Genomic DNA, 25,283 nt, shown 5'->3' on the forward strand with positions numbered 1-25,283 from the left:
TTATCAGTGGTAACCAGGTTAACATTCACGTTAGATTAAACTGTGTAATCAAAGACGCGACGCATGAATTATATGAATACGATTAACTGTTTCCGTGATGTATGATTCTGTATATGATTGTATGATACTGAATGCAACTGTATAATCCTGCATGAATGAACGATCCATGTGATATCATCCTGCATACAATAAGCACACAAAACACAGTTGCTTGAATGTCAATGATTTGTAAACCCTAATTTGATGCAAACACTTACATCGTATCATATACAACATATCCTAGGTCGTGTGTAACGGACTTAGACGATTGATAAACCCTAGAGCATAGCATACCGAGCAAACCAAGGTGAGTTCACACAGCCAAGGCATGGGGTTCCCAGGGTGGGAATGGGATTGGATTACTTTATTGTACATACTCAGCTGATAGAACTTAACGATAAGAATACGACTAGACTAGTAACACTTATTGAACTGATCTTCGCACACCTGCCAAGGGTTGGCCGCGATATTATGACTGACTTCGCACACCTGCCTTTGGAAGGCCGCGAACTGAAATTTACTAATCTTCGCACACCTGCCTGGGAGGCCGCGATACAGATAAACCTAGTCTAGAATACTCGGGAGGAACATCCCCTAATATCTTCGCATACCCGCCTGGGAGGCCGCGATGGAAACTAATACGATACATGACATAACGAACGGACATACTACTACTCACACTATACTATTACTGAACTGTTAACTGTGAACTCGCTCAACTAGTTGTTGACTCGTTGCTGCATGCCTTGCAGGACCTTAGGTACTTATGGAGCTTGCACTGGAGGCGCGGTCGTTGTGGACAAGGATTGTGATTACTATGTTGAACTGTTATGACATTTAAAACTATTAACTATGTTGGGTTACTTACATGCTTCCGCTACTTAAACTATGTTTTGTTGGAACATCAACTGTATTGAATTGGGTTTATGGATTTCTTTAATTATTTATATTGTTCAATATGATTGGTGGCTTGACCCTGGTCAGTCACGCTCCCAAGCGGTGATACTCCGCGTGTGGATTTTGGGGGTGTGACAGATTGGTATCAGAGCCATTGGTTATAGAGAACTTGGTTTTAATATGGGAAAACGTTTTTACTAAAACTAGGCTATAACCAGAACAGTGCTCTCAACGATCCACAACGACGCTTCGCTCCACGTGCAAGACTCAACATCCTAGGTAATAAGGTTTATGTTTATTGCCTGCATGCTAGAATCGCATAGAACTTTGCTCGTAGTATGCTTACATTACTTTGCTCACTACTTGATACTGCTTGAGAACACCTATGTGCTTACACTCTTCTGTCATCGCACTACTCGCGAACCATTCTTACTTATGCTACCTTTACTACTCGATCATGTCTGGACGTGTTGACATGACTCAAGCCCAGATGACGGCTCTCATTAACGAACAAGTTGCTGCGGCGCTTGCAGCCGCACAAGCAGGAGGTATAACCTGCTATTCCAGACCTATCCTAGGATGTTAGATCCTACTCTCGTGACCCAACTCTCGCGCTTAACCTTGACCTATCTTTCTCGCGCAATGGCTCAGAACGCATAGCAACCTGTCTGCACATTCAAGAACTTCATGGACTGTCGTCCAAGCACATTCAGTGGCACAGAAGGAGCAGTGGGACTACTCTATTGGTTTGGGAAGCTCGAGTCGGTATTTGAGATGTGTGAATGCCCTGAGGCTCGCAGGGTCAAGTACGCCACTATTACGTTGGAAGGAATCGCGCTAACCTGGTGGAACGCGCAAGTTCAGATATTAGGGCTGGCAGCTGCTAACGCCACCCCTGGAACGAATTCAAAGAACGCATTAAAAGGGAATACTGCACTCGTGATGACATCCACAGGTTGGGAGTGGAGCTCTACCATTGGAAAATGACGGGGTCAGAAATCGAAGCTTATACGAAACGGTAGAACGAACTGGCCATCTTGTGTTCAACCATGGTGGACCCTCCAAGCAAGCGTATCGAATTGTACCTCAAGGGTCTAGCCTCAGAGATTCAGAGCCATGCTACATCGGCTAACCTCGACAATATCCAAGACATTCAGCGTCTTGCTCATCGCCTCACGAATCAGGCAGTGGAACAGAACAGGCTACCTAGTTGTACCAGCACTATTACTACCGCTATCACTTCTGCTACTTCCGCTACTCCTAGTGACAACAAGCGGAAATGGGATGGGTATTCCAGCAAGGGTTCAGCTACCGTTCAGTCTCAAACACAGCAGCAGCGCAAGAATAGTGATCACCAGAGCCGAGTCAGCCAACTTCTGGTGGTCAAGGGCAGGATGGATATCGGGGAATTCACCCAATGTGTAATGAATGCAACAGACACCACGGTGGTTAGTGCAACGAGGGACGTTGCCAGAGGTGTCTCAAGATGGGCCATGAAGCTAAGGATTCAGGAGCCCACGGCCTGCAAATCGGAATCGTCAGCAGCAACAGCAAGCAGAAATCCTATGCAAAGAAAAGATTGTTCGCATTCCTCGTTCTGGTCAAGAACCTCTCGAAGTTCAAGGCGACAAAAGTGGTGCTGTGGTTGGCATCACCTCTTTCTTGAAGGCTTAGAAATGTTTGCGGAAGGGCCACACCGCAATTTTGGCTCTCGTTACTAACGCATCAGCGAAAGAAAAGAAGTTGGAAGACCATCCAGTTGTACGCGACTTTCCTCAGGTGTTTCCTAAAGATTTACCTGGTCTACCGCCTCATCGTCAGGTCGAATTTCAAATCGAGCTCGCTCCAGGAGCAGCACCCATAGCTCGAGCACCGTATCGCTTAGCTCCATCAGAATCGGAAGAACTATCGACGCAGCTACAAGAAATCTTGGATAAGGGATTTATCCAACCTATCTCTTCGCCTTGGGGAGCTACAAGAACTATTGGATACCAATTATCGGTGAAAAAGAAGGATGGCACCTTCAGGATGTGAAATTGATTACCGTGAACTGAACAAGGACACAGTGAAGAACCGTTATCCTCTTCCACGCATTGACGACTTATTCGACCAGTTGCAAGGGTCGAGTTACTACTCCAAGGTTGATCTAAGGTCTGGTTATCATCAGCTGAGAGTCCGGGATGAGGACGTCTCCAAGACAGCATTCAGAACTCGCTACGGCCATTACGAGTTTCTTGTCATGCCATTTGGGCTTACGAACGCGCCTGCAGTCTTCATGGATCTTATGAACAGGGTGTGCAAACCCTATCTTGACAAGTTTGTCATTGTCTTCATCGACGACATCCTGATCTACTCCAAGAGTCAGGAGGAACACGAGCAGCACCTGCGTCTTATCTTGGAACTTCTTCGAAAGGAACGACTGTACGCCAAGTTTTCAAAATGCGACTTCTGGCTTCGTGAAGTCCACTTCTTAGGCCATGTGGTGAACAGGGATGGGATTCATGTTGATCCATCCAAGGTAGATTCGATCAGGAACTGGCCTGCACCGCGTACACCAACGGAAATACGCCAATTCTTAGGTTTGGCGGGGCACTACAGACGATTCATCAAAGACTTCTCCAAGATCGCGCAACCACTTACACTACTGACACAGAAAGGTGTCACCTACCGTTGGGGAGAGTCCCAGGAAACCGCTTTTCAGTACTTAAAGGATAGGCCTTGCAGTGCACCTATTCTCTCATTGCCAGAGGGCACAGACGATTTTGTGGTCTATTGCGACGCATCGATACAAGGGCTTGGTTGCGCATTGATGCAACGGGATAAAGTTATTGCTTACGCTTCTCGTCAACTCAAGATTCATGAACGGAATTACACGACGCACGATTTAGAGCTGGGAGCTGTTGTTTTCGCGCTTAAGATATGGCGACACTACCTGTACGGTACCAGGTGCACGATTTATACCGATCACAGGAGCCTCGAGCATATCCTTAAGCAGAAGGATTTGAACATGCGTCAACGGAGATGGGTTGAACTACTGAACGACTACGAATGCGCCATCAAATATCATCCAGGCAAGGCTAATGTTGTGGCCGACGCCCTCAGTCGAAAGGACACCCTACCTAAGCGCGTGCGAGCACTACAGCTTACTATTCAGTCCAGTCTTCCTGCACAGATACGAGCTGCTCAGATAGAAGCATTGAAACCCGAAAACATCATGGCTGAAGCCTTACGCGGTTCAAGGCAACGAATGGAACAAAAGGAAGACGGCGCCTACTATGTAACGGGGCGTATTTGGGTCCCACTTTATGGCGGTTTACGAGAGCTTGTGATGGACGAAGCACACAAGTCTCGCTACTCGGTACATCCAGGGTCGGACAAAATGTACCACGACATCAGAACTACTTATTGGTGGCCTAGCATGAAGGCCCACATCGCCACCTATGTTGGCAAGTGCTTGACCTGTGCAAGAGTCAAGGTTGAATATCAGAAACCCGCAGGCCTACTTCAACAACCCAGGATACCACAGTGGAAATGGGAAGAGATTTCCATGGATTTTGTTACAGGCCTACCTAGATCTCAGCGTGGGAACGATACAATATGGGTAATCGTGGATCGACTCACCAAGTCTGCACACTTCCTAGCTATAAAGGAAACGGATAAGTTCTCCACTCTCGCAGACATCTATCTTAAAGAAGTTGTTTCGAGGCACGGGGTGCCCACCTCCATCATTTCGGATCGGGATGCACGATTCACGTCAGAGCTATGGCAAGCGATGCACAAATCCTTCGGCTCACGATTAGACATGAGCACAGCGTACCATCCTCAGACCGATGGGCAGTCTGAGCGAACAATCCAAACTCTTGAAGACATGCTTCGAGCATGTGTTATCGATTTCGGCAACGGCTGGGAAAAGCACCTCCCTTTAGTGGAGTTTTCTTACAATAATAGTTATCACACCAGCATACAAGCCGCTCCATTCGAGGCATTGTACGAACGTAAATGCCGGTCACCTCTCTGTTGGGCAGAGGTGGGGGATAGTCAGATTACGGGTCCAGAGATTGTAGTGGACGCCACAGAAAAGATTGCACAAATACGACAACGCATGGCGGCAGCACGCGACCGTCAGAAAGCCTACGCGGATAAGCGTAGGAAGCCATTGAATTACAAGTCGGGGACCGGGTTTTACTTAAAGTCTCACCCTGGAAGGGTGTGGTTCGATTTGGTAAACGAGGCAAACTCAATCCACGGTATGTTGGACCGTTCGAAATCACTGAAAGAATAGGCCCAGTAGCCTACAGACTGAACCTACCAGCTGAACTCGGTGCAGTTCACAATGTATTTCACGTGTCGAATCTGAAGAAGTGCCTGTCAGATGAGACCCTCATAGTTCCTTTTAAGGAACTCACTATCGACGAGCGGTTGCAGTTCGTCGAGGAACCAGTTGAAATCACGGACCGGGATGTTAAGGTCCTCAAACACAAGAGAATCCCTCTTGTTCGAGTTCGTTGGAACTCCCGACGTGGCCCAGAGTACACCTGGGAACGCGAAGACCAAATGACAGAAAAGTACCCCCAATTATTCGAAACCAATGCAACCACTACTGAGGCTGAAGCTACTACTACTGAATTTCGGGACGAAATTCCAAATCAACGGGGGGATGATGTGACACCCCAGGAAAACCAGTGAACAATACAGCTTACCTAGCTTCCTCAGTGAGTGCGTACCAAATTTCGGGACGAAATTTCTTTTAAGTTGGGGATAATGTGACAACTCGAATTTCCAAGATTTCCATTTCGCATTCATTGCACGTTCTTGTATTGTCTAGTTGATTATTTGCACAATTAATTGCTATGGAATTATGTACGTTTTGATGAAATGAATCGTATTGTGTGATTGTGCATGGTTATGTGTTAATTGTAATAAACTTGTCAAATATGTAAACTTGGTGGTGAAACTATGAAATGGTTATGAGATGGTGTAAATGTGTAAAATATGATACTTAGGGGGGAGAGGGTAATTAGTGAAATCCTAGAGATACTTAACCCTAATCCCTTTTCACTAATCATTTGCACACAAAACAAAACACGTACTTGCAATTCTCTAATCCCCTAGCAATCATCATCACCACCATCATTGGCACAAGACATTCATCACTTTCGATTCCTCTCTTTCTAACTAGAATCAATTCAAGGTAATTGTGTAATCATTGTTTATTGATTGTTTGATTGTTGTCAATTCTTGATTGTGGGATTCATGCTCAAACCCTAGTTCTTCGTATGACATTCTGTGCTTATTGATTTACTCTGATCATTGAGAAATGGATGTAATTGTGTGTAATCATTTGCTGAATGATAAGATACTTACTCTGATAGAATGTTGATTGTTGATTTGTTTACTGCATTACAAAAGCAAGAGATTAGGGTTTTGTTCGTAAGAACGTAACTGTTCTATTCCTGTGAAATGATTTTTGGATGTAACGCATGATAAAAACTCTTTGAGTATGATGGATTTGGTCCGACCTTTAATTGTAAAGGTCCGAGCTTTTACTAAATGTATGTAGTCCGAGCTTTTCACATAAATATAAGTCTGAGTTTCCAAATTGATAAGCATGTCCGAGGTTTCAATGAATGTATTATATGTCTGACTTTTATAATATAAGAAAAGCCCGATTCTTTTAAAAAAAGAAATAAGGGAGTCCGAGTTATGTGGGGGTATAACCAAGTCCGAGTTATGTTTATGATTGTTGTCCGATCTTTGTGGAGATTTGATCATCCGAGTTTTGTAATAAGAAATATAAACTAGTCCGACTTTCATGCATGTCCGAGTTTCATGTAGGTCCGAGTATCATTGGGCAGCTTCAAGTCCGACTTTGTTTGGGCTCTTGGTGGTCCGAGTTTAAGTGTTGATTGTATGTCCGACCTTTAAAGCTTGTAGAGGTCCGGGTTTCAAACAAAGCTAAGGGGATCCGAGTTTTAACCCCTCCTCACTTTGGTCCGAATTTTTGATAGGGATTTCCCTTGGTCCGAGTTTTAGCATCCCACACCCCTATCCGAGTTTTAACCACCTGTTTGGTCCGAGTTCTTGGCCCAAAACCCTTACCCATGGCCCGAGTTTTGTAAGGCAACATGTTATCAGAGTTTTCTTTCAAGACAAATGAGTTGCCCGACTTTTGTATTGATGTTATTGTCCTAGTTTTGTGATTTGTTTCTCATGTGCTATCTGAGTTTTAAACAGGGAAACCTCCCCCCACACTTGTCTGAGTTTTAGAATGGCAAGGCCCTGTCCATTTTATGTATGATTAATATGAGGCCCTGAATTGTATGATAATTGATGATTGTATCTGTTAAGATGTGTATGTCCTTTGTTAAGCCACCAACTCCGTTAAACTTGTGAAATTATTAACGCTGCTAAATGTACTAAGGATGTTATCAGTGGTAACCAGGTTAACATTCACGTTAGATTAAACTGTGTAATCAAAGACGCGACGCATGAATTATATGAATACGATTAACTGTTTCCGTGATGTATGATTCTGTATATGATTGTATGATACTGAATGCAACTGTATAATCCTGCATGAATGAACGATCCATGTGATATCATCCTGCATACAATAAGCACACAAAACACAGTTGCTTGAATGTCAATGATTTGTAAACCCTAATTTGATGCAAACACTTACATCGTATCATATACAACATATCCTAGGTCGTGTGTAACGGACTTAGACGATTGATAAACCCTAGAGCATAGCATACCGAGCAAACCAAGGTGAGTTCACACAGCCAAGGCATGGGGTTCCCAGGGTGGGAATGGGATTGGATTACTTTATTGTACATACTCAGCTGATAGAACTTAACGATAAGAATACGACTAGACTAGTAACACTTATTGAACTGATCTTCGCACACCTGCCAAGGGTTGGCCGCGATATTATGACTGACTTCGCACACCTGCCTTTGGAAGGCCGCGAACTGAAATTTACTAATCTTCGCACACCTGCCTGGGAGGCCGCGATACAGATAAACCTAGTCTAGAATACTCGGGAGGAACATCCCCTAATATCTTCGCATACCCGCCTGGGAGGCCGCGATGGAAACTAATACGATACATGACATAACGAACGGACATACTACTACTCACACTATACTATTACTGAACTGTTAACTGTGAACTCGCTCAACTAGTTGTTGACTCGTTGCTGCATGCCTTGCAGGACCTTAGGTACTTATGGAGCTTGCACTGGAGGCGCGGTCGTTGTGGACAAGGATTGTGATTACTATGTTGAACTGTTATGACATTTAAAACTATTAACTATGTTGGGTTACTTACATGCTTCCGCTACTTAAACTATGTTTTGTTGGAACATCAACTGTATTGAATTGGGTTTATGGATTTCTTTAATTATTTATATTGTTCGATATGATTGGTGGCTTGACCCTGGTCAGTCACGCTCCCAAGCGGTGATACTCCGCGTGTGGATTTTGGGGGTGTGACAGATTGGTATCAGAGCCATTGGTTATAGAGAACTTGGTTTTAATATGGGAAAACGTTTTTACTAAAACTAGGCTATAACCAGAACAGTGCTCTCAACGATCCACAACGACGCTTCGCTCCACGTGCAAGACTCAACATCCTAGGTAATAAGGTTTATGTTTATTGCCTGCATGCTAGAATCGCATAGAACTTTGCTCGTAGTATGCTTACATTACTTTGCTCACTACTTGATACTGCTTGAGAACACCTATGTGCTTACACTCTTCTGTCATCGCACTACTCGCGAACCATTCTTACTTATGCTACCTTTACTACTCGATCATGTCTGGACGTGTTGACATGACTCAAGCCCAGATGACGGCTCTCATTAACGAACAAGTTGCTGCGGCGCTTGCAGCCGCACAAGCAGGAGGTATAACCTGCTATTCCAGACCTATCCTAGGATGTTAGATCCTACTCTCGTGACCCAACTCTCGCGCTTAACCTTGACCTATCTTTCTCGCGCAATGGCTCAGAACGCATAGCAACCTGTCTGCACATTCAAGAACTTCATGGACTGTCGTCCAAGCACATTCAGTGGCACAGAAGGAGCAGTGGGACTACTCTATTGGTTTGGGAAGCTCGAGTCGGTATTTGAGATGTGTGAATGCCCTGAGGCTCGCAGGGTCAAGTACGCCACTATTACGTTGGAAGGAATCGCGCTAACCAGGTGGAACGCGCAAGTTCAGATATTAGGGCTGGCAGCTGCTAACGCCACCCCTGGAACGAATTCAAAGAACGCATTAAAAGGGAATACTGCACTCGTGATGACATCCACAGGTTGGGAGTGGAGCTCTACCATTGGAAAATGACGGGGTCAGAAATCGAAGCTTATACGAAACGGTAGAACGAACTGGCCATCTTGTGTTCAACCATGGTGGACCCTCCAAGCAAGCGTATCGAATTGTACCTCAAGGGTCTAGCCTCAGAGATTCAGAGCCATGCTACATCGGCTAACCTCGACAATATCCAAGACATTCAGCGTCTTGCTCATCGCCTCACGAATCAGGCAGTGGAACAGAACAGGCTACCTAGTTGTACCAGCACTATTACTACCGCTATCACTTCTGCTACTTCCGCTACTCCTAGTGACAACAAGCGGAAATGGGATGGGTATTCCAGCAAGGGTTCAGCTACCGTTCAGTCTCAAACACAGCAGCAGCGCAAGAATAGTGATCACCAGAGCCGAGTCAGCCAACTTCTGGTGGTCAAGGGCAGGATGGATATCGGGGAATTCACCCAATGTGTAATGAATGCAACAGACACCACGGTGGTTAGTGCAACGAGGGACGTTGCCAGAGGTGTCTCAAGATGGGCCATGAAGCTAAGGATTCAGGAGCCCACGGCCTGCAAATCGGAATCGTCAGCAGCAACAGCAAGCAGAAATCCTATGCAAAGAAAAGATTGTTCGCATTCCTCGTTCTGGTCAAGAACCTCTCGAAGTTCAAGGCGACAAAAGTGGTGCTGTGGTTGGCATCACCTCTTTCTTGAAGGCTTAGAAATGTTTGCGGAAGGGCCACACCGCAATTTTGGCTCTCGTTACTAACGCATCAGCGAAAGAAAAGAAGTTGGAAGACCATCCAGTTGTACGCGACTTTCCTCAGGTGTTTCCTAAAGATTTACCTGGTCTACCGCCTCATCGTCAGGTCGAATTTCAAATCGAGCTCGCTCCAGGAGCAGCACCCATAGCTCGAGCACCGTATCGCTTAGCTCCATCAGAATCGGAAGAACTATCGACGCAGCTACAAGAAATCTTGGATAAGGGATTTATCCAACCTATCTCTTCGCCTTGGGGAGCTACAAGAACTATTGGATACCAATTATCGGTGAAAAAGAAGGATGGCACCTTCAGGATGTGAAATTGATTACCGTGAACTGAACAAGGACACAGTGAAGAACCGTTATCCTCTTCCACGCATTGACGACTTATTCGACCAGTTGCAAGGGTCGAGTTACTACTCCAAGGTTGATCTAAGGTCTGGTTATCATCAGCTGAGAGTCCGGGATGAGGACGTCTCCAAGACAGCATTCAGAACTCGCTACGGCCATTACGAGTTTCTTGTCATGCCATTTGGGCTTACGAACGCGCCTGCAGTCTTCATGGATCTTATGAACAGGGTGTGCAAACCCTATCTTGACAAGTTTGTCATTGTCTTCATCGACGACATCCTGATCTACTCCAAGAGTCAGGAGGAACACGAGCAGCACCTGCGTCTTATCTTGGAACTTCTTCGAAAGGAACGACTGTACGCCAAGTTTTCAAAATGCGACTTCTGGCTTCGTGAAGTCCACTTCTTAGGCCATGTGGTGAACAGGGATGGGATTCATGTTGATCCATCCAAGGTAGATTCGATCAGGAACTGGCCTGCACCGCGTACACCAACGGAAATACGCCAATTCTTAGGTTTGGCGGGGCACTACAGACGATTCATCAAAGACTTCTCCAAGATCGCGCAACCACTTACACTACTGACACAGAAAGGTGTCACCTACCGTTGGGGAGAGTCCCAGGAAACCGCTTTTCAGTACTTAAAGGATAGGCCTTGCAGTGCACCTATTCTCTCATTGCCAGAGGGCACAGACGATTTTGTGGTCTATTGCGACGCATCGATACAAGGGCTTGGTTGCGCATTGATGCAACGGGATAAAGTTATTGCTTACGCTTCTCGTCAACTCAAGATTCATGAACGGAATTACACGACGCACGATTTAGAGCTGGGAGCTGTTGTTTTCGCGCTTAAGATATGGCGACACTACCTGTACGGTACCAGGTGCACGATTTATACCGATCACAGGAGCCTCGAGCATATCCTTAAGCAGAAGGATTTGAACATGCGTCAACGGAGATGGGTTGAACTACTGAACGACTACGAATGCGCCATCAAATATCATCCAGGAAAGGCTAATGTTGTGGCCGACGCCCTCAGTCGAAAGGACACCCTACCTAAGCGCGTGCGAGCACTACAGCTTACTATTCAGTCCAGTCTTCCTGCACAGATACGAGCTGCTCAGATAGAAGCATTGAAACCCGAAAACATCATGGCTGAAGCCTTACGCGGTTCAAGGCAACGAATGGAACAAAAGGAAGACGGCGCCTACTATGTAACGGGGCGTATTTGGGTCCCACTTTATGGCGGTTTACGAGAGCTTGTGATGGACGAAGCACACAAGTCTCGCTACTCGGTACATCCAGGGTCGGACAAAATGTACCACGACATCAGAACTACTTATTGGTGGCCTAGCATGAAGGCCCACATCGCCACCTATGTTGGCAAGTGCTTGACCTGTGCAAGAGTCAAGGTTGAATATCAGAAACCCGCAGGCCTACTTCAACAACCCAGGATACCACAGTGGAAATGGGAAGAGATTTCCATGGATTTTGTTACAGGCCTACCTAGATCTCAGCGTGGGAACGATACAATATGGGTAATCGTGGATCGACTCACCAAGTCTGCACACTTCCTAGCTATAAAGGAAACGGATAAGTTCTCCACTCTCGCAGACATCTATCTTAAAGAAGTTGTTTCGAGGCACGGGGTGCCCACCTCCATCATTTCGGATCGGGATGCACGATTCACGTCAGAGCTATGGCAAGCGATGCACAAATCCTTCGGCTCACGATTAGACATGAGCACAGCGTACCATCCTCAGACCGATGGGCAGTCTGAGCGAACAATCCAAACTCTTGAAGACATGCTTCGAGCATGTGTTATCGATTTCGGCAACGGCTGGGAAAAGCACCTCCCTTTAGTAGAGTTTTCTTACAATAATAGTTATCACACCAGCATACAAGCCGCTCCATTCGAGGCATTGTACGAACGTAAATGCCGGTCACCTCTCTGTTGGGCAGAGGTGGGGGATAGTCAGATTACGGGTCCAGAGATTGTAGTGGACGCCACAGAAAAGATTGCACAAATACGACAACGCATGGCGGCAACACGCGACCGTCAGAAAGCCTACGCGGATAAGCGTAGGAAGCCATTGAATTACAAGTCGGGGACCGGGTTTTACTTAAAGTCTCACCCTGGAAGGGTGTGGTTCGATTTGGTAAACGAGGCAAACTCAATCCACGGTATGTTGGACCGTTCGAAATCACTGAAAGAATAGGCCCAGTAGCCTACAGACTGAACCTACCAGCTGAACTCGGTGCAGTTCACAATGTATTTCACGTGTCGAATCTGAAGAAGTGCCTGTCAGATGAGACCCTCATAGTTCCTTTTAAGGAACTCACTATCGACGAGCGGTTGCAGTTCGTCGAGGAACCAGTTGAAATCACGGACCGGGATGTTAAGGTCCTCAAACACAAGAGAATCCCTCTTGTTCGAGTTCGTTGGAACTCCCGACGTGGCCCAGAGTACACCTGGGAACGCGAAGACCAAATGACAGAAAAGTACCCCCAATTATTCGAAACCAATGCAACCACTACTGAGGCTGAAGCTACTACTACTGAATTTCGGGACGAAATTCCAAATCAACGGGGGGATGATGTGACACCCCAGGAAAACCAGTGAACAATACAGCTTACCTAGCTTCCTCAGTGAGTGCGTACCAAATTTCGGGACGAAATTTCTTTTAAGTTGGGGATAATGTGACAACTCGAATTTCCAAGATTTCCATTTCGCATTCATTGCACGTTCTTGTATTGTCTAGTTGATTATTTGCACAATTAATTGCTATGGAATTATGTACGTTTTGATGAAATGAATCGTATTGTGTGATTGTGCATGGTTATGTGTTAATTGTAATAAACTTGTCAAATATGTAAACTTGGTGGTGAAACTATGAAATGGTTATGAGATGGTGTAAATGTGTAAAATATGATACTTAGGGGGGAGAGGGTAATTAGTGAAATCCTAGAGATACTTAACCCTAATCCCTTTTCACTAATCATTTGCACACAAAACAAAACACGTACTTGCAATTCTCTAATCCCCTAGCAATCATCATCACCACCATCATTGGCACAAGACATTCATCACTTTCGATTCCTCTCTTTCTAACTAGAATCAATTCAAGGTAATTGTGTAATCATTGTTTATTGATTGTTTGATTGTTGTCAATTCTTGATTGTGGGATTCATGCTCAAACCCTAGTTCTTCGTATGACATTCTGTGCTTATTGATTTACTCTGATCATTGAGAAATGGATGTAATTGTGTGTAATCATTTGCTGAATGATAAGATACTTACTCTGATAGAATGTTGATTTGTTTACTGCATTACAAAAGCAAGAGATTAGGGTTTTGTTCGTAAGAACGTAACTGTTCTATTCCTGTGAAATGATTTTTGGATGTAACGCATGATAAAAACTCTTTGAGTATGATGGATTTGGTCCGACCTTTAATTGTAAAGGTCCGAGCTTTTACTAAATGTATGTAGTCCGAGCTTTTCACATAAATATAAGTCTGAGTTTCCAAATTGATAAGCATGTCCGAGGTTTCAATGAATGTATTATATGTCTGACTTTTATAATATAAGAAAAGCCCGATTCTTTTAAAAAAAGAAATAAGGGAGTCCGAGTTATGTGGGGGTATAACCAAGTCCGAGTTATGTTTATGATTGTTGTCCGATCTTTGTGGAGATTTGATCATCCGAGTTTTGTAATAAGAAATATAAACTAGTCCGACTTTCATGCATGTCCGAGTTTCATGTAGGTCCGAGTATCATTGGGCAGCTTCAAGTCCGACTTTGTTTGGGCTCTTGGTGGTCCGAGTTTAAGTGTTGATTGTATGTCCGACCTTTAAAGCTTGTAGAGGTCCGGGTTTCAAACAAAGCTAAGGGGATCCGAGTTTTAACCCCTCCTCACTTTGGTCCGAATTTTTGATAGGGATTTCCCTTGGTCCGAGTTTTAGCATCCCACACCCCTATCCGAGTTTTAACCACCTGTTTGGTCCGAGTTCTTGGCCCAAAACCCTTACCCATGGCCCGAGTTTTGTAAGGCAACATGTTATCAGAGTTTTCTTTCAAGACAAATGAGTTGCCCGACTTTTGTATTGATGTTATTGTCCTAGTTTTGTGATTTGTTTCTCATGTGCTATCTGAGTTTTAAACAGGGAAACCTCCCCCCACACTTGTCTGAGTTTTAGAATGGCAAGGCCCTGTCCATTTTATGTATGATTAATATGAGGCCCTGAATTGTATGATAATTGATGATTGTATCTGTTAAGATGTGTATGTCCTTTGTTAAGCCACCAACTCCGTTAAACTTGTGAAATTATTAACGCTGCTAAACGTACTAAGGATGTTATCAGTGGTAACCAGGTTAACATTCACGTTAGATTAAACTGTGTAATCAAAGACGCGACGCATGAATTATATGAATACGATTAACTGTTTCCGTGATGTATGATTCTGTATATGATTGTATGATACTGAATGCAACTGTATAATCCTGCATGAATGAACGATCCATGTGATATCATCCTGCATACAATAAGCACACAAAACACAGTTGCTTGAATGTCAATGATTTGTAAACCCTAATTTGATGCAAACACTTACATCGTATCATATACAACATATCCTAGGTCGTGTGTAACGGACTTAGACGATTGATAAACCCTAGAGCATAGCATACCGAGCAAACCAAGGTGAGTTCACACAGCCAAGGCATGGGGTTCCCAGGGTGGGAATGGGATTGGATTACTTTATTGTACATACTCAGCTGATAGAACTTAACGATAAGAATAAGACTAGACTAGTAACACTTATTGAACTGATCTTCGCACACCTGCCAAGGGTTGGCCGCGATATTATGACTGACTTCGCACACCTGCCTTTGGAAGGCCGCGAACTGAAATTTACTAATCTTCGCACACCTGCCTGGGAGGCCGCGATACAGATAAACCTAGTCTAGAATACTCGGGAGGAACATCCCCTAATATCTTCGCATACCCGCCTGGGAGGCCGCGATGGAAACTAATACGATACATGACATAACGAACGGACATACTACTACTCACACTATACTATTACTGAACTGTTAACTGTGAACTCGCTCAACTAGTTGTTGACTCGTTGCTGCATGCCTTGCAGGACCTTAGGTACTTATGGAGCTTGCACTGGAGGCGCGGTCGTTGTGGACAAGGATTGTGATTACTATGTTGAACTGTTATGACATTTAAAACTATTAACTATGTTGGGTTACTTACATGCTTCCGCTACTTAAACTATGTTTTGTTGGAACATCAACTGTATTGAATTGGGTTTATGGATTTCTTTAATTATTTATATTGTTCAATATGATTGGTGGCTTGACCCTGGTCAGTCACGCTCCCAAGCGGTGATACTCCGCGTGTGGATTTTGGGGGTGTGACAAAAGGAGTAAAGATGATCGGCAAACATGAGGGGGAAGAGAATTCAGGGAGAAGTTGTCGATGGGGGAAAGAAGAGGAGAGGATAAGTGGTGGGCCCCATACCCAAATCAACCAATCACATGTTTTTTTTAAATTAGTTTGGCAAATTTATTTATATATTTGTAATACGTAATCATATATATATATATATATATATATATATATATATATATATATATATATATATTAAAGCCATTAAGTCTAACCACCTATGAAATCATTCTTGGCCGTTAGATCTTGCTGAGATTAAATCCTGTACGTTTAAACTAGCAAAAATAACCGCTACAAGCAGCAGTTCAGAGAAGTGTTACGAGAAGTTACTGGTAGTTTCCGGTGGTGGTTTGTTCCATACATTTCTGCCCCATGATCTGGTGGTTTTGTTCCATGTAATTCTGCCCCATTATCTACCTGCAACCGATAAATGTGGAGGATTTTCAAAATAACAAAAGCCACGATAAATATGGAAGTTATTTCCAGCAAATCACATTTTTGTTTAGCTGGAAGTTACCTCCGAAATCTCTGTTATTAAAGGTTTTTATTCAGTTTTTATTTTTCCTAAAAAAATGGCCATGTTCTCCACCTTCCTATATTTTAGTTCCTTTGCAGTTATACCCGCATTTATAAATATTGAAACCTGGCCGATCAATAGTACATCCTGCTTTATTTCTTTACCTTCTGTCAAGTATCATTTATTCTAATCTAATTATTCTAATCTAATCAGCAGATTGAAGATGCAACAATGGATAAAGTTCTCATGGTGGAAATTGATGTGGTTTTGAAGCCATGATGGAGAATATTAACAGATTTCATCTGGTTCTGAAGCACCACACTCTAGCAATTCGTTTGCCAAGCTTGCCGTTGCTGTAATTCCAATAATTTACATATCCAGCGATGAACCCTAAATTGATGGTTCTAAATCGATTACTTGCTACATTTCCATGGGTTCAATTGTGTTTAAGGTACACTGAGTTTGCCCCAAATTTACCCCATTTTTTGTTGATCAGTTGACTCTTCTTATTTGGTGCTTTGCAGTGTTTAATTTAAGTGATTTGTGCTGTTCTTTAAACGATTTAGATGGTTCGTTTTTGTGTGAATTTAGGTGTTTTGAGTGGATCAGAATTGACTTTTTGTGGTTTTCTGGCAGATAGTTTTTACGAACCAAGGATATTTGTGGAGGTGGATCAGAATTTACCCCATCTTTTGTTGATCAGTTGACTCATCGACGAGTCAGTTATTTACTTCTTCCACGTTTTATTGACTTCCACCTTAATCTTATCAATCAACCCTAAATTCTGAATTCATCATGATCTAATGAAAGAAGATGGTGTGTTCGCAAATCTGATCCCCTTCAGATATCTTCTGCACCTCCGCAACCGCCGACAAAATCGACAAGCCTCTCCATGTGTTAAACAATATAGCCGCCGGGTAACGAGGGAGTGTTTTGATCGTTTGCTTTGTGTGTGTGTATGTGAATGCGTTTTGCTAGATTTTGGTATTGCCTTTTGAAACTAATCATCTAATTTTGTTTTAAAATCACAGTTCCATGTTTATTCTAATTGGTCCATGTCGTATAAACACATTATTAACTAAACATACTTTCTGAATCTGATTGATTTTTTGTTACTGTTAACAGCCTATTCCAGGATATGATTTAGCAGGTGTGGTGGTTAATGTTGGAAAGCAAGTTGAAGGTCTGAAAGTAGGAGATGAAGTATTTGGAAATATAAGCGAAAAAGCACACGATAGGCTGAAACTGTCGGACATGTAAATTAATTTAACAATATGTTTATTCTCTGACAAAAGACCGATTGTATATAATTTTACTTTTGGCCTGGCACAGATGTTGTACTTGGAAACACCAACCGGAGTGGGATTCTCATTCTCTTGCTAAATCTTATTACACTTCGGCAAATGATGTACATACAGGTTAATTTCTTCGTATGATTTATTGGTTATGGTTGAAAAAAAGTGTGTATGATTATTGTTTCTCATTTCATTTCAGCTGAAGACAACTTGTGTTTCTTGAGAAATGGATTGAGAAATATCCGAGTACAAGAATAGACTTCTTTTTATCACGGGTATGGAGGCATTGATTATAATTTTTTAGCAACATATTAGCACTTTTTGATATTTAGATGAAGGTAAGGCTATGCATGAAATATCACCATGGGTGCTCTCCAACCTGTTTGACCCGTTTGATACTTTTCTACAGGTTATTGGTATAACGTTTTATGAGAGTGTATTAGTTTTATTATTCTCATAATTGCAAATATATGTACTTCATTGGTTAGGGATGAACGAACTTTTTTATGGCAACAACAACACCCTGCCATCGGATCGTGGATGAGGTTGTCGACACCTCTTATTGGTGGATGGACTCATGGCGCAAAGATTTTGGGGGCATTAGCTTTGTATTAAAACTAGGTTATCACCCGCGAACTTCGCGGGTAGAAAAATTTACTTTATATTAATCGAGTTATGTCATTAAATAAAATAAAAATACATGTTTTCAAACGTAATTTTTTTATAATTGTTTTGAATTGAAAGTTGTAGTCAATGGGTTGCGAGTAAGGTCAGAAACTTCGGGCAAGAACCGGAGGCAGAAACTTGCCTCTCTGAACGACCCATGAAACAAAAAAAAAAAACTTTTATTTTTTATAATAAAATATACACATGAAGTTGTTCGAACCTGCAAAACAAACTCATTTAATTAAATTTAGAAGTTAATTAAAAGTTTAAATTAGAAAATATAAACAACAAAAACTTTATTCATTAAAATATACACATGAAGTTGTTAACCTGAGCTTCACCAACATCTCTGCATCATCGACATCGCAGAGTACATCCAAAATCATTTAACATCCTAAACCTGTAACAACCACCCAGATAAGAGACTTAATCTTCCAAGTACCTCGAATGGTTTGTCGGATCGTTCAAAATCTAGTATGTGTAACGCAACTTCACAGCTCTATGAAACAATCGGCTCTGGATCTTTGGAGAATTCCTCAAATAGAGATATACATTGGTCATCTACAAAAATGGTTTATTAAGGTCAGAAACATCAAGTTTTTCATAAAAGTGTCCCGAGTCAACCCAACACAGCCGTTTTGACCCTAAAAACCATGTTTGACTACCTACCCAATATAGTCCATTTTCCACAAAATATTATTAAAAAGTATAGTAGATTTTAGAAGCATGGTTACCTTATATTTTTGGTTTTAAAAATGTGGCAACTCTCTCTCTATCCTCTTTTCTCTGTGTTAAATTATTCTTTTTTTCCTTTTCCTTTTAGTTTTTTCGTTCAGAATATAATTCAGATTATAACAACCTCTCATTTTTTATACTTAAATGTGAATCTAATTGTTCAAACTTATTTGTCTACAATCAACAAAATCTCATATAACCAGCAATTTCATGCACAATCAAAGGTGTCACAATCAAACACAAACATAATTCAATCTACACATTTCTCAAAACACAATCTCTAACATCACTAACCTGTAGCAATAATTTAAAACCCTAACTAATGTGTTGTGCACTCACTAATATCTGCTACACATGTCTCACTTATTCATCTTCACAACTTCAAACACATCTTATCTAACACCTTATGCCAATCAACAAAATCTCATATATACATAAACCTTGAATATTACTCAAACACATCTTATTTAATGAATCAAAATAAAAACACATAAACCTTGAATATTACTCAATTTATGACTACTATCCCACAAAACAAAACTTTGTCAACAAATTATACTAACTTATGCAATGGTAAACCATAAAAATAACAAATTAATTTAGATGATTAGCCTTGCAGAAAACCCAAATCGGGAAAGTTTACCAGAATCGTTAACGAAAAAAAAATCAAACTCAGATTGGGTTACTCAAGCGGATATTAATCACGAAAAAAATCAGACTCAGATTGCCATTACTTCAAAATTTAAATTTAAAATAATGATTGACTTCAAAATTTAAAATTTAAAATCTGAAAATCAAATCACTAATATCCAATCCCATAAATCAAGCAAACTTATTAGGAAAGTCTAACCTTTCAAATTTAAATTCAATTTACAGTTTCGAAATTTAAAATCAAACACATTAATGGCAAACTTTCAAATCTAATAAGTTATGTTCAAACTTATTTGTCTACAATCAACAAAATCTCATATAACCAGCAATTTCATGCACAATCAAAGGTGTCACAATCAAACACAGACATAATTCAATCTACACATTTCTCATAACACAATCTCTAACATCACTAACCTGTAGCAATAATTCAAAACCCTAACTAATGTGTTGTGCACTCACTAATATCTGCTACACATGTCTCACTTATTCATCTTCACAACTTCAAACACATCTTATCTAATACCTTATGCCAATCAACAAAATCTCATACATCAATCAGCAATACAATGCACAATCAAAGACCTCACAATCAATTTCAAACATCAATCAATATACAAAATTTCTCAAGGCACAAATTTTAATATCACTAACCTAATGCGCTACTACTCAATAATGTGTCGGTGCCATGAAAAAACATCATAACCTTAACTAATGTGTTAACTTACCAAGGCTCAAGGCTGTATATTTTCCCAATGTTGTTTGTCCGACGCATCGTCACAAATCTAACAACCGAGTCAATCAAATTATTAGTTAAAACCCAATAAACAAAGTATACTAATATCCAATCCCGTAAATCAAGCAAACTTATTAGGAAAGACTAACTTTTCAAATTTAAATTCAATTTACAGATTCGAAATTTAAAATCAAACACATTAATGGCAAACTTTCAAATTTAAATTTAACATAATAATTGACTTCGAAATTGAAAATTTAAAATCAAACACAATAATGGTTTATTTCAAAATTTAAATTTAGAATAATGATTAACTTCAAAATTTAAAATTTAAAATCTGAAAATCAAATCACTAATATCTAATCCCGTAAATCAAGCAAACTTATTAGGAAAGTCTAACCTTACCAAGCAAAACCAACCGACATGGTACCAATTTACAGCAATAGCAAGCATATCTCTGTCCAACATAGTTGCAGCCAAAAACTCCGGACCATCCAAAATAAACACCTAATGAATCAAAATAAAAGCACATCCCTAAAATTACAAATAATATAGTCAAAGCATCTCATAAAAAAACATCAGGATTTCAAAGCATTCAAAATTTAAAATCAAACACAATAATGGTTTACTTCAAAATTTAAATTTAAAATAATGATTGACTTCAAAATTTAAAATTTAAAATCTGAAAATCAAATCACTAATATCCAATCCCGTAAATCAAGCAAACTTATTAGGAAAGTCTAACCTTTCAAATTTAAATTCAATTTACAGATTCGAAATTTAAAATCAAACACATTAATGGAAAACTTTCAAATTTAAATTTAAAATAATGATTGATTTCAAAATTTAAAATTTAAAAATCAAATCACTAAGGAAACATACCAAAAATATAGGATCATATTCCTCAATCAACTTTAACAACGAATGAGAGTTGTTTTTAGGGTCCATAACTGCAAAGGAAGTAACCATTGTTTTAAAAAATATATAATGGTAATATATTTATAGAAACAAAGTCTATTTACAGAAACCGAATCATAATTCCGAATACAAAAATAATCTTTGACAACAGTAATCTGTTTATAGAAACAAAAACAACTTTAAAATTGAAATCAAAGGCATCTTTAAAGAATTAACAACTAACTAAATACAAAAATTATAACTCAATGACTCACGATAAATCATCATCAATAATTTTAAGACATTGACATATGAAAGTTGTTCTCACCACAATAAGGTTGCAAAATCATATGGTATTTCCTATCAATCGAAAAAAAAACATATAAGTTGCAATAACTTATTGTGTGCACAAAACTGAAAACTTAAGAAACATAACAAAAATATAGGATCATAGTCCCCAATCAACTTTAACAACGAAGGAGCGTTGTTTTCATGATCCATAACTGCAATGGAAGTAACCACTGTTTTAAAAAAAATATAACGGTAATCTATTTATAGAAACAAAGTCTATTTACATAAACCGAATCATAATTTCGAATACAAAAATCATCTTTAACAACACTAATCTATTTATAGAAACAAAAACAACTTTAAAAAGAAATTAAAGACATCTTTAAAGAATTAACAATTAACTAAGTACAAAAATCATAACTAAATACAAAAAATTATAACTCACAAAACAAACCATAAGAACTTCAAAAGATAATCACATAAAATTTCATCTTAACACCTAAAGACAAAAATAAAAAAGAAAGACTATACATATCAAAAAACAAACAACACCAACAAAACTGAACTAACCTGTTTTTGGTCGACGAACAATTCGAAAAATATAGGATCATAGTCCTCAATCGACTTTAATAACGAAGGAGCGTTGTTTTCATTATCCATAACTGCAAAGGAAGTAACCATTGTTTAAAAAAAAATATAACGGTAATCTATTTATAGAAACAAAGTCTATTTACAGAAACCGAATCATAATTTTGAATACAAAAATCATCTTTAACAACACTAATCTATTTATAAAAACAAAAACAGATTTAAAAAGAAATTAAAGACATCTTTAAAGAATTAAAAACTAATTAAATACAAAAATTATAACTAAAATACAAAAAATTATAACTCACAAAACAGTGCAAGATATACCTTTTCTTCAACTTCTCATAGGAACCCATTCAATAGTTCCTTGTAGGGGAAGAAGTCTGAAAGAAGCTCTTCACCTAAAATTACAAAACACAAAAAGTTTGTGAGATATGCAACTCGAGTACAAAAACAATAGTCAAAGACTCGAAACATCCCTAAAATTACAAATAATATAGTCAAAGCATCTCATAAAAAACATCAAGATTTCAAAGCATACAAAATTTAAAATCAAACACAATAATGGTTTACTTCAAAATTTAAATTTAAAATAATGATTGACTTCAAAATTTAAAATTTAAAATCTGAAAATCAAATCACTAATATCCAATCCCGTAAATCAAGCAAACTTATTAGGAAAGTCTAACCTTTCAAATTTAAATTCAATTTACAGATTCGAAATTTAAAATGAAACACATTAATGGAAAACTTTTAAATTTAAAATTTAAATAGAAACCTTAATTCCGGAAAAATTATCATACTAAAAATAAATCACTAAAATTTAAATTTGAGGTTTCAAAAAAAAAAACATTAACGAAATTTAAAATTGCTCACAATTTAAAATTTAAAATTTGAATTCCGGAAATAGAAATAGAAACCCTAATTCCGAAAAATAATCATACTAAAAATAAATCACTAACGAAAATTAAAATTGCTCAAAATTTTAAATTTAAAATTTAAATTCCGGAAATATAAATAGAAACCTTTAAATTTTAAATTTGAGGTTTCAAAAAACGTAACACCATTTATTTATAGAAACAGAAACCTTACTTCCGCAAAATTATCATACTAAAAATAAATCACTAACGAAATTTAAAATTGCTCAAAATTTTAAATTTAAAATTTAAAATAGAAACCTCAAAATTTAAAATTTAAAATTTGAATTCTGAATATTATATCACTAACATCCAATGCCATAAATTATCATACTAAATATAAATCACCATTTATTTGCTATAAGTTTAAAACAAAGTAAAAAAAAAAGATAAATATCAGTTTACTTAAAATATGATTAGTAATTAGAATACACATAAACGTACCAAAAATATCGGGTCATCTTCATCAATAAGCTTTAAAAATGAAGGACTGTTGTGCAAGGGATGCATATCTGAAAAATATATATGAAGGTTTTTAAAAAAAATAAAACGGTAAAGTATTTATAGAAAAACAATCAATATTCCTAAATCAACAATCAATAAGCTTTAAAAGATAATTTAATCAATTGAGAAACTTCCAAATCCAAAAATAAAAAGAAACGGTTTAAAAAAAATAAAAAATATTTATTTTTTAGAAACAAAATCAAGATTCCGAATACAAAAACATTATACCGGATGAAAAAATATCAGACCACTGTAAATCTTCATCAACACAATCAAAAAACATCGGACACAATCAAAACATATCATCATCAACAACAAACTAAAAGACTGTAAATAAAAATATGAGTAACATGAGAACAAAATCAAAACATCAACAGAATATCATTTCATATGATTGGAATCGGATAATGCAAAATCATCATCAACAAACAACGAAAAAAAAAGAAAAATCAAACAATAAGCATCTGCGAAGAAGGAGATGAAGAACAAATTTTTTATAGATCGTTGATTAAACTTACATATAACAGGTTCGATCAACAAAAAAAAAACATAAAAATCATCAAAAATTCACATTAAACATTTACAATAAATAACAATCTAATATAAATTACATACCTGCAAATTATGTGGAACGATCTACAAACAAATAACAACGAAAATGATTAAGACCTGCCGAATGGGTTTTGAACAAAAAAAAAGTTCTTATAAGATCTAATAACATAAATAAACAGTATAAGATCTAATTACAGATGAAACCGTAGATGAGCTTTAGGGTTTGTAAAATTGAATGTGGATGAAAGATGATTGAATAACAAAATTGAGAGAAGAAACTAACCATATTGTGAAGAACTTTTGACGATTTCTTCGGTCGATTAGGGTTTTGACGGATACGAAAGACCACAAGCAAACCCTAGATATGACAAAACACATCGTAAATCATTATTAAACAGCAAACAAATCGATCTCTTCAAATCTGGAAACATGAAACAAATAGCATTTACATGAAGATGAAGAAAGCATCAAAACATTGTCGTCCTTATGAATCTCATCTGAATATGTATGATAGTTGATGAAATCGAAAAAAATCAAAGATGTATTAGATTAACAATACGAAAACAAAGAAGGAATGGCATAATAACATACCTAAGGACGATGAATCTCTGAAAAACGAAGAAGCAGATTTAGGAAATGGTATGTAGGGTTTGTGAAAAGTGAGGTTATGAGATATGGTGGTCTGGTAAAGATGATATATAGGATCCGTTTTTTAATATTGGGTGACCCGAATCACAGCCGGATCCCGCCACTTTTTTGTTAAAATCGTGAATGATGAAGGCATTTGAGAATTCCCTCCTAAACTCAAAAATATAAGTTGCCACATCAGCAAAAATGTCCCAAATCCAATGCCACCTAGCCCAAATCACATCTCATTTATATATATATATATATATAGATGTGTTAATTGTAAGTGTGTGCCTAAATGAATGAGGGGTACTAGACAAGTGTTGTAACTTTTGGCCTCTTAGTTCTTTGCTGAGAGTGGCCCATTGTTAAATAAAGATATGCTTAGCTTTGTCATCCAATTTTTTTTAATATAATTAATGATATTTACACGTATTTTCACTGTAGATTTAATCATATTCAATGTCATGATATGGAAAGGTTTATGTTT

At 39.0% G+C, this 25,283-nt stretch overlaps 2 long non-coding RNA genes across 2 annotated transcripts; both read right to left on the minus strand.

Annotated features, from left to right (window-relative positions):
* Nucleotides 1-22,574: 22,574 nt before the first annotated feature.
* Nucleotides 22,575-24,478, minus strand: LOC118487122. Its single transcript, XR_004880351.1, has 4 exons — nt 24,450-24,478; nt 24,230-24,250; nt 23,555-23,622; nt 22,575-22,594 (listed from the first exon to the last, which is right to left on the minus strand). It is a non-coding gene; the product is annotated as an uncharacterized LOC118487122 (long non-coding RNA).
* Nucleotides 24,479-24,480: 2 nt separating this feature from the next.
* Nucleotides 24,481-25,057, minus strand: LOC110910915. Its single transcript, XR_002576577.2, has 3 exons — nt 24,758-25,057; nt 24,616-24,663; nt 24,481-24,524 (listed from the first exon to the last, which is right to left on the minus strand). It is a non-coding gene; the product is annotated as an uncharacterized LOC110910915 (long non-coding RNA).
* Between the last annotated feature and the right edge of the window lie 226 nt (nt 25,058-25,283).

The sequence above is a fragment of the Helianthus annuus genome, chromosome 15 (assembly GCF_002127325.2).
Source record: "Helianthus annuus cultivar XRQ/B chromosome 15, HanXRQr2.0-SUNRISE, whole genome shotgun sequence".
NCBI classification, from domain to species: Eukaryota; Viridiplantae; Streptophyta; class Magnoliopsida; order Asterales; family Asteraceae; genus Helianthus; species Helianthus annuus.